We start from the raw sequence: 10,966 nt of genomic DNA, 5'->3' as shown, positions 1-10,966 counted from the left end.
CAGAGCCAGCAACCTCAGGGCTTAGAACTAGCAACCCCAGTGTTCTGGGGTGACGCTTTATCCACTGCATCACCACCAGTCAAGCAAGGAGGTGGTTCTTAATTTTGAGTCTTCTTGGGATTTTTTTCTTTGTTTTTGTTTCTCACATTTAGTTTTGATAGCATTGTCATAGTGAGAGAAGTGAAAATATCAAGACTTTATAGTCACGACCTCAGGACAAAACTTGATGTCTCCTGAGCCTGACTTGTGGTGGCGCAGTGGATAAAGCCTCAACCTGGAACACTGAGGTCACTGTTTCAAAATCCTGGGCTTGCCTGGTTAGGGCACATATGGGAGGTGATACTTCCTGCTCCTCCCCCCTTGTGTCTCCCTTCTCTCTCTCTCTCTTTCCTCTCTCAAATGAATAAATAAAATTAAAAACAAAAGCTTGACGTCTCCTAAAAGAGGCTGATGTATCCAAGTGGATAAAAGCCACGTGCAGTGTTTGACAATAACAACAGGGCAGCCATCAGGGTTCCAGCCTAGCTTCGGGTCCCTCCTCTCACTGGGTGTCGTGTCTGCAAGACCAGTACCTTCGCTGCTTTCCCACTGCATTGTGATCTGATGGATCTGATGATTGGGATCCTGAAATGCCGACACCTGCCTCGAGCCCAGTCCCCACCTGCAGCCCTGTTCAGCTCACTGGGTCCCTCAGCTGGGAGTCGGGGTAAACCTGCCTCTTGTGGAACCCAGAACAGGTCCTGTGAGGAGAGGTGCGGGGCAGAGTAAAAGAAGGGTTGGGTTGCTTTGACAAAACGGGAGGTGAGAGCTAAGTCTTCAAGGGTAAGACCGCATTGCTGGCTTAGCCAGGATGGAGCTGGGGACTCCCTGGCTCAGTCACGTTGACCCACATCATTAGGCTCTCTGTACAATGACCCACTGTCACGGGGGTCCATGAAGTGACTGAAGACAAATCAGGTTGTTATCTGCCCCAGTAATAAATAAAGCATGTGGAGATGCAGCTCTTTTCCTAGAACCAGATGTGGGATAATCATTAAATAGTGTGATCCCCCCCCCCCCCGATTTATGGAGGTATTATTAGCGTTGGGTGAGTTTAAGGTGTACAATGTATTGATTTGGTAAATTTATTTATTTATTTATGTTTTTAGAGGAAGAGAGGGAATGAGGGAGAGAGAAGAACAGACTGGCGGGCAGACAGGAAGGGAGAGAGATGAGAGGCATCAACTCATAGCTGCAGCACTTTAGTTGTTCACTGATTACTTCTCATATGTGCCTTGACGGGGGGGGGGGGGGCTACAACAAACTGAATGACCCCTTGCTCAAGCCAGTGATCTTTGGGCTCAAGCCAGTGACCATGGGGTCATGTTCTATGATCCCACACTCAAGCCGGCGACTTCAGGGTTTTAAACCTGGTCCTTAGCATCCCAGGTCAATGCTCTATCCACTGCGCCACTGCCTGGTCAGGTGATTTGATACGTTTATATATGACAAGATGTTGGCCACCACAGCTCAGCTAGCACATGTTACATGGTTACTATTTTTTTGCAGTGAGAACATTTAAGATCAAACTATGCTATTTTAACCACACATTCTGGGGGTGGGGGCATCTCTTGCAGGTGGCGTGTTCACAAGCCGTGTGTGTGTTTGTGGGTGAGTGTGGCTGTGTATCAAACCACAACCCTAGATTTCTTAGACTGGAGATGCATCCCTCCTGGTGAACATGCTCATAGCTGCCAGCCCGGGAGCCCGAGACCCACGCTGACCCTGGGCTGGACCAGCGTGGCTGGGAGGGCTGTGTGCTGGTGTTCAGGTACCTGGAGGAGGAGCAGGCCCTGGGCAGAGGCCAGCCTGCAGCCACTGCAGCCCTGCAGGCATATGCCTCCCCCCCAGGGTGTGGCCCAGGCTGGAGAATGATGCGTTGTCTACATTACTGTTATAGAACGCATTTTCTTTAGTGTCATCCCTAAGATAATTTTACTTAATTTCAGGCATAGTACATCCAGCTTTCTAGCCCGGGCACTGTGTAACTGGTCGCTATCTCTACATGTGCCTTTTGCCTCTTGTTTTATGGTAGCAAAACATTGTGGAAAATGAGGGGGCAGGTCCTGTCTTCCAGAAGTAAAGTTGCTGTCGGTTGTTTAGGACATATATGTGCCCCTCAAGTCACCTGAGGACTTGTTGATTTCCATGCTGACCCTACAGCCTCAAGAATCTCATGTGGTCCTGGACCACCAGCAGCAGCATCCTTGTCGACAATCGGAACTTTCCTGCTTGCCGATGGCCATCTTCTCCAGGAGTCCTGACACGGAAAGAGAGAGACGTGATGTCTTACAAGGGCACTAATTTCATCACTGGGCCCTACCTTCAGGACTTCAGCTGACCCTAATCACCTACCAAAGACTTTATCTCCAAGTAGCCAGTAATGGAGGTGGGACTTCAACAGGTGAATTTTAGGAGTAGGCAAACATTCAGACCATAGCAGTCACTCCATCCCAGACCCTAGTTCTTCCAGTGGGGAGAGAATCTAGGGTCTAAGCACTTCATGGACACGGGTCCTAATATGTGCCATAGCTCTATCTACTTCAAGAAGCATCAGGAGCCACCAGGGCCGGTCCTCGGAGGATTCCCTGGGGGAACCCACTTGTTCCCATTCCCCAGTGCTGGCTGCGGTCACCGTGTGTGAGCAGTTTCATGGAGCTTTCAAACATTTGCTCTTGTTTCCTCTTTTGTGTTCTACTGTTTGAAAAACCATTTGACAACATTTTAATGTGTTTGTCAGGGAGTGATATCACGCACATGTGTTCAAGCTGTTTGCTGAGAAAAGGCCATTAAAAATATTTTTAAAAATATGTTGGTTTTAGAAAAAGAGAGGAAGGAGGGTGGAGACAGAGCAGGACAGAGAGAGAGAGAGAGAGAGAGAGAGAGAGAGAGAGAAACTGATTTGTTGTTTCACTTATTTATGCATTCATTGATTGATTCCTGTATGTGCCCTGACCAGGATCAAGCCTGCAACCTTGGCATATGGGGATGATGCTCTAACAGAATGAGCTACCTGGCCAGGGCTCAAGAGGAGCTAATTTTAAGTCTGCAACACCACAAGGAAGCTTCCTTAAGAAATTTCTATGTAATTTAATGAACTGACAAACTGTCGTGGAAGTCTAGTTTTCTACTTTAAACATGAATGTCTAGTCTTTACAGTGTCTCCACAATTGTAATTGTGAGTTCGGTGTTATTTCTGCAATTCCTCTCTGACTTTGCTGTTAGAGAATGAGAAGGAGAATAACTGTGGTGAGCGCTGGTAGTGCCGCCCCTAAGATGTAGAAGGGTGGTTTTAACCCGAGTGTGGATTCGTGAATCTTAGGTCTAAAGCCCTTGCTGACACCTGTCTACTCCATGTGAAGCCCACTGTCCAGTGGGTGCAGTCTCTCTTCAAACACGTCCTGGTTGGCGACAAAATTATCAGGGAATTCCAGTGATTAGTTGAATTGTTTGAAAATAATTGAGAAGATCCACCCCACAACCCGACTGCACATCTTCAGCTGCCCTCGCCCTGCTCCCCGAATCTCCCTCCGAAGTTTCTGTCCACACCTGGAGGCAGCCACACACGCTGTCCCCCACACCCCTCTCTCCCAGGTCCTCATCGCAGCATGTTGTAGCATCTCTGCCTTCATTTGCTCTGTCCCCTTGTCCTCCCGCATGTCCCACCGAGGGACCTGGGCTGGCCCAGAGGGCTCTTCTTACTTGCTAGGGGAGGTGGCACATTTTACAGGTAGAGGGGACATTATCTGGTAGCAGAGTGACAGGGAGAAGGCTAGCTAGGGACATGACAGACCACGGCTCCTTCATGCCTCATATGAAGGTTTTCTTATTCTAGGTCAATAAAACCTCTGGGTTAAGGCTCCATGATTTTAGGGTCAACATCCTCAATGATTAGGCATCCATCATTTTTTGTTTCATATCCTTTTACGTCCCTGTTTTCTGTTTCTGACACAGAAGTCATTTTCTTTATTCTCCTTTCCTTACATGTGTGTCATGATAACTGTTACAAATAATCTTCTTCGGTTTGGGGGAGAAATGCATTGTGTGAAGACAGGGTTTTGGATATTAATTAATTTATTCATTCGACAGGCATCTGGTGCATGTCAAGCACCTGGGCTGGCAGATGTTAAACGTGTCATTGCACGGCCTGTGATGATGGAGTGTGGGGACCTCAGGCAGGGCTCAGGCTCAGGGGTGAAGGGGTGGGCGGAGCTGCCGACAGACACCAGGCCCTGCCTCTCTTGTCAGGAGTGCAGGACCCTTTCCCTGTGGCAGGTCCAGGTCCGTGCCACCCCCAGGGGTGTGCATATTTCTTCATGGTGATAACCCAGCCATCTGCTATGAGTTGGACCAGAGAATAACGTCTCTGCGTTAGAGAGAATCACTTAGTATTTCTGCCTTGTAGAACCCGGATGTGGTAGCAACACTATGCACACGGGCTGCACTCTGTGCTTATCCCCTCTCCTGCCCCGCCTTGTCCTTCCCCCCACTTGGACCCCCAGCAGGCTTTGCTGTCTCACCTTTTCCTCAAAACGGATTCATCAAGCTCTGTATGAGGCTAGCACCGGGCTTTACCCGGAGCACCAACAGAACCAGTTGGCTGAAACCAGGCCCCAGGTCACCAGGAGGAGGGGGCAGGATGGGGGTTTGGTGGCCCAGGGCAGGTTTTGTGGGAAAAGGTTTGAGGCTTCTGGATTTCAGGAGGACAGAGGACATACGTTTAACTGCGCCAACATCTTCCCAGGCCACTGTCTTGTTTGTAAATCTCACATGACCAACCTCTCTTCTTCCCTCTCCCAGCTTCTAAAGGGACCTGAGGAACCTCAGAGGTGCTGGCCTCCCTCTGGGCGGGCACCATGCCGCCTTCGGGTCTTCAATGTAGAGGTCGCCAGCCTGCGAGGCCCAGTGCGCAGGGTTTCTGGAAGAGCTGGCTGTGAGGATGCTGATTAAACCGACTCACAGACACGTAGATGAGCCATCCCTGCTGTCACAGGTCATCCTGGGCTCCAGTCTCGAGGGACATCAGCTGTTCTTCCCCACTGCCCCGTGTTCACATGGGTGATGCCCACCCACAGCCCGGGACAGACTCGGGAGTGATCTAGCTCTGAGAGCTTGGCCTTGTCCCGAAACAGACCGTGACTGGCCACGCGGTTCCAACCCTGCCCTTACCAAGAGGCGCTGAGTGAAAACCAGGAAGCAAACAGCAGTGTCCCCTACGTTCAAGAACTTTGAGTCAGGAGGAGAATGTCACTGCCAGGAGGGTCAGTTCATCCTTCTGGGGTATAGGCAGAAGCCACTCCTTCACATTTGGAGAACTCTGGTCAGCATGCGGGCCACCCCTCCCCAGCCTCATCCAGCAGATGTCCTTTGAGGACTTGCTCAGCTCAATGGGAGATGACTGTGTCTCTTTCTCCCCACCAGGGCTTCCTGGGACTAGCTTGGTCCAGTGGGGAGCAGGTAGGCCCACTGGTCTCAGCTGGCAGGCCTCCCGGTGCTCACAGGGCCTGTCTCTACCTTCAGCCTCTTGGCACCTGTCCATCAGCTGAAGCAGTGAAACAAAGAACCACAGATGGGGCATCTTAAGCAACACAAATCTATTCTTGCTCAGTCTTGACTCTGAGAGTGCAAGACCACGGTGTTAGTAGAGTTGCTTTTGGTCGAGGGCGCTCTCCTCGGGCATGTAGACGACTATTTTCTCTGCGTTCCCCAGTCTTTCTTTCAGTCATGTCTGTATCTGAATCTTTTTTTATAAGGACACTTGACAGATTGGATTAGGGACCACTGTAGTGACCTCACTTTACCTTCATTACCTTTGAAAGTTCCCGTCTCCAAACACAGTTCCTCTCTGAGGTCCTGGGGGCTAGGGATTTGGCATATGAATTTGGGGGAACACAACTGAGCCCACAGCAGCGCCCAGCACCCAACCTCCTGAAAGTGCTGTCCATGGGCAGGCAGACCGAGCAAACAGACAACCCAGAGACAGAGAGGGAGGCAACGGGCCAGCTAGCCTTTCAAAGACCTCTGTTCTTTCAGGACCATCTGCTCTCCTCATCTACCTCAAGTGGCTTCTGGGACGTGGGGACAGGGAGCTCAGGGCCTGCTCCCAGTGTGGTCTGCAGGTGCCATGGTGAGTGCTTCAACAACAGCAGCTCTCTGGAGACTGGAGGCTAATTTTAGGCAAACCCAAGATGTTGAGAGGCCCTAGAGAGAGGCCACATAAGAGATGCTCTTCCAAAACGTGGAGCTTTGGTACTCCACAACCAGCTGGCCACCACTGCTTGCCCCTCCAACAACTATAGCAATTGTAGTAACTGTAGAGGGCTTGCTGGTTCCTAGGCTCTGGGCCTCAGCTCTGCCTCCCTGGCCCACTGTCCTGGCCACATTCATGCCCCATGCCGAGCAAATCCACCGAGTTGCAGGTTTTTGGGTTTTTTTTTTTGTATGTTTCTGAAGCTGGAAACAGAGAGAGACAGTCAGACAGACTCCTGCATGCGCCCGACCGGGATCCACCCGGCATGCCCACCAGGGGCTACGCTCTGCCCACCAGGGGACGATGCTCTGCCCCTCCGGGGTGTCGCTCTGCCGCGACCAGAGCCACTCTAGTGCCTGGGGCAGAGGCCGAGGAGCCATCGCCAGCGCCCGGGCCATCTTTGCTCCAATGGAGCCTTGGCTGCGGGAGAGGAAGAGAAAGACAGAGAGGAAGGGGGGGGTGTGGAGAAGCAAATGGGCGCTTCTCCTATGTGCCCTGGCCGGTAATCGAACCTGGGTCCCCCGCACTCCAGGCCGACGCTCTACCGCTGAGCCAGCTGGCCAGGGCCGAGTTGCAGGTTTGATCAAGTACATCTTGGGAACAAAAAGAGCTTGACTCGGCCCTGACTGGTTGGTGCAGTAGTAGAGCATCAGCCCGGCGTGTAGAGATCCTGGGTTCGATTCCTGGTCAGGGCACACAGGAGAGGCACCCATCTGCTTCTTCATTCCTCCCCCTCTTGCTTCTCTCTCTCTCTTCCTCTCCAACAGCCATGGCTCAATTGGAGCAAGTTGGCTCCAGGCACTGAGGATGGCTCCCTGGCCTTACCTCAGTTGTAAAGAAGAACTTGGTTGCTGAGCAAGGGAGCAACACCCCAGATGGACAGAGCATTGCCCCCTAGTGAGCTTGCTGCGTGGATCCTGGTAGGGCATAGGCGGGAGTCTGTCTCTGCCTTCCCTCCTCTTACTGAATAATAAAGAATCTCAGGCTAGCTGTAGAATTGCTTAAATGAAATCCTTAAAGCACAGATGATATATAGAGCTATTGTGACTCTAGTTTACATAAAAATGAGTATTTCTGATGCTAATGAACAAGTGACTGTTGGCAGCTGTGTTAGGCTTGCTCGTGGGTTTACTGGCTGCAAGCACTTTGCTTGATTAGTGCGTGAGTGTGGAGGAAGCCCAGGAGTGTGCATAGCTATACAAGGCTGTGGGTGCTTCCCCTGGGTGGCGATTCTCCAGATCGCTCTCCTGCCACTGTGAGGTGCGGTTTTCCTTGCTTCCTTGCCCTTACTGTGAATAGCATATTTTCCTTTATTAGCTCTTTCCCTTTTGTTGTTTATTTGCACGCGTGTCCTTGCGAGCCTCCAATAAATGGGTATGGCCCAATGCTTTCTGGCTCCGCAGTTCCTTTACTATCTGCCCGAATTCAATGGGAACCTGCCTGGCCTCAGCCACCAGCATTACAGTGCCTAAAAGACATTTGCAATGGTGACAAGAGGCTCCTTCAGCATTGTCCACGAAGCTGCCACAGGTGACAGGAAAAGATGGTGGGAGATGTGCAGAAGGCACGAAGAGGTGAGCCACAGAATAGGGACCTGGGGGCTCCCAGCCCACCAGGAGCTCACACTCCATGTGCAGGACACCTGGAGCCTCAGGTCTGGGAAAGATGAAGAACAAGGAGACACAGAAGGCCACTGGTGAAGTGCCCACATGTCACTGCACGTTCCTTTGGCACCAGAGAGTGTCCAGTGCGGGGGACCAGTCTTGGGCTGAGAGACAAGCAGTCAGCTTCTGATCCATTTCTCCAGTGGCCTGAGCCCACAGCAGCATGTCGGCGGCTGTTAAAGCGCCACGCGGAGTGAAGAGCACAGGACAGAGGAAGGCGCGGGGTATGTCACTGAAGATACATGCACGTAGGAAACCCCCACTCTTGCAGTAACCTACGTGCAGGAAAGCCTGTACGCGAGGCAGTTGCGGAGTCCCTCATGCTGGGGGAGCAGCGTGGACACTCCAAGGAACCTCAGTACCTGAGCAAATAAATGCAGAGATGAGGATGATAATGGGCCACGGACCTCTGCCCGAAGAACTGCAAGCCCATCAAACAAACCCGTGTGACCCCAGCCACGCCTCCCAGGATGACGCAGCTACACGCATACACAAGGCCAAGTGTGGGAGACCCGGGGCAGCTGGGAGCGCAGACCCAGTGGTCATCGTGGGAACTGTTGGGCAGGATGCCGCAGAGGCTGAAACCCGCATGTCCTCCGAGCCAGGAATGCCAGGGACTGGCCCAGCACAGCACATGTCACCAGGAGACTCAAGCTAACAGTGCTGGCAGCCTGTTCCTCACAGCCCCGACCAGGAGCAGTGGGCACCTCATCTGTCCTGTGCAGAGGTCCCCAAACTACGGCCCGTGGGCCGCATGCGGCCCCCTGAGGCCATTTATCCGGCCCCCACCGCACTTCCAGAAGGGGCACCTCTTTCATTGGTGGTCAGTGAGAGGAGCACTGTATTGTAGCAGCACAGCAAAGCGCAGTGTCGCTCATGTACAGTACTACTTCCCGTGACGTGGAACGCACACCTCATGGCTCCGGAAGCGCGTCATATCGTTTGTTACGGCTAGCAGTGACAAATATGGAACCGCACATTGACCATCTCATTAGCCTAAAGCAGGCCCATAGTTCCCATAGAAATACTGGTCAGTTTGTTGATTTAAATTTACTTGTTCTTTATTTTAAATATTGTATTTGTTCCCGTTTTGTTTTTTTACTTTAAAATATGTGCAGTGTGCATAGGGATTTGTTCATAGTCTTTTTTATAGTCCTGCCCTCCAACGGTCTGAGGGACAGTGAACTGGCCCCCTGTGTAAAAAGTTTGGGGACCCCTGGTCCTGTGTTTCCCCAGCAGCCACTTGCATATGCCTGCAGCACTGGGGCTGGGTCTCAGTAATCAATGTGTGTAAAGTACAACAGGAGAAGTCCACCTATGCGGTCAGCAGCCGAGCTAGAGCTTGCCCTGGGGCAGAGGCTGGATGTGATAAGGGCACACAAGGGTGGGCCAGGTGCTAGTTACACAGGTGTGAGCACTTGGTGAAAATCAGTCAAGCTGTTCTTTCTGGCTAACTTTCAATAAAAATAGAAAATAAAAGAAAAAAGTATGAACCAGTTTAAACTGCAGCAGGGCATTAAGAAAAATAAAGATAATGAAACAGATGGCAGAGGAAACTTGGCTTACTGACAGAATATTAAAATAAATGCAGACTGAGGGCTTTCCATGTGTGGGGCTGGGGACCAAATGCAGAGATAGATTGACCTGCATCCTGCTTCCAGCATGCTCACAAATGCACACGCACCCACACACATGCACACGGCAATGCCCTGCCCTAGCTGTTCTGTAGCTTGTATGTATGTCTCACTTCACAGTATCTGAGGCTGATTACTGAATATTTGTACACTGAGATCTCCCATCTTCTCGTTCTTTAAGTCGAGAAATGTGTACACATAGCAGATAGATACAGACAACAGGGTGGCGATAGCCAGAGGGAAAGGCGAGGGGAGGGAGGGGGCTGGGAGCAAAGGGTGGGGAATGGGGGAGACTTTGCTTGGGGCGGGTGGGGTGTGATGCAGTGTGTGGATGGTGGTGTATTGAGCTGTACACTTGAATTCCGCTTCTACCTCCCTGGCTCCGACTTGGTCACATGGCTGTACCTGAGTGGGCATCTGTCCTTCATCCATGCTGGCCAGCCAGGTGCCCAGCTCTGACCTGGGGGCAGGCAGGACGGACGCAGGCTTGTGGCTGTTACTTACAGGGCCCTGGCGCTCAGTGGTGGGGCCACAAGCCGAGACACAAGGAGCTGCCCTGGCCTGTGTTTTTTTCCTTGTGTAGGTGTATTTGGGTCTCTTTTTGGTCTTTCCATATTGTATACTCATCCGTTTGTCATATGAAACTGTTTTAATTCCTATGTTATTATAATGTGTTTTAACATCTGCTAGAGCTCATCTTCCGTGGTTTTCTTTATTTTTCTGGAATTTTCATGGGTATTTTTATATTTTGTATATTTAGCTTTTCTGCAATAAGCTAAGCATCAGTTTCATATTCAAAAGATTATCCTGTTGCCTTGACGTGAATCCACATTTGATGAACATGCTTGATGGGAACTGGCACAGCTCAGTCGCTGAGCCCCACGCAGTGGTGGGGGACGAGAGCCTCTGGTCATGTGAGCCGCTGTCTCTCACTGCATCGTTTCCCTGAACAGCCCTGAGTGTCCGCTTTGTGAGATGCTGCATTTTCAGCGTTCATACCCTTCTACATGTATTGTATTTGTTGTGGTTCCCTTTGTAAAGAGAACTATTTCTTCCCTTTCCCCCTCTGAAATGCTGGTGGCCAAGGCCAGGCAGGTCCACATTGGATTCGGGCAGACGGTAGAGAAACTGCGAAGCAAGAAAGGGTTGGGTCATTCCATTTAATAAAGTCTCATAACGGTGGACAAGCACACAGGCAGGGGGGAAACAGCCTCTAAAGCAAACAAACAGCAAGAATGGCCCCTCCCAGTGGCAGGCAAGCAATCCACCATCCGCAACCCACCATCCACAATCCCCCTGAGCGCAGCACACCCATAACCTTAAATAGGCCACACACAGGTGGTGCTGCTAGACCCTCACACACCAGTCAGGCAGAGTGC

This window comes from Saccopteryx bilineata, chromosome 2, assembly GCF_036850765.1.
Source record: "Saccopteryx bilineata isolate mSacBil1 chromosome 2, mSacBil1_pri_phased_curated, whole genome shotgun sequence".
Taxonomy (NCBI): domain Eukaryota; kingdom Metazoa; phylum Chordata; class Mammalia; order Chiroptera; family Emballonuridae; genus Saccopteryx; species Saccopteryx bilineata.
The sequence above is the reverse complement of the archived record's forward strand: the minus strand, read 5'-3'. Positions refer to the sequence as shown.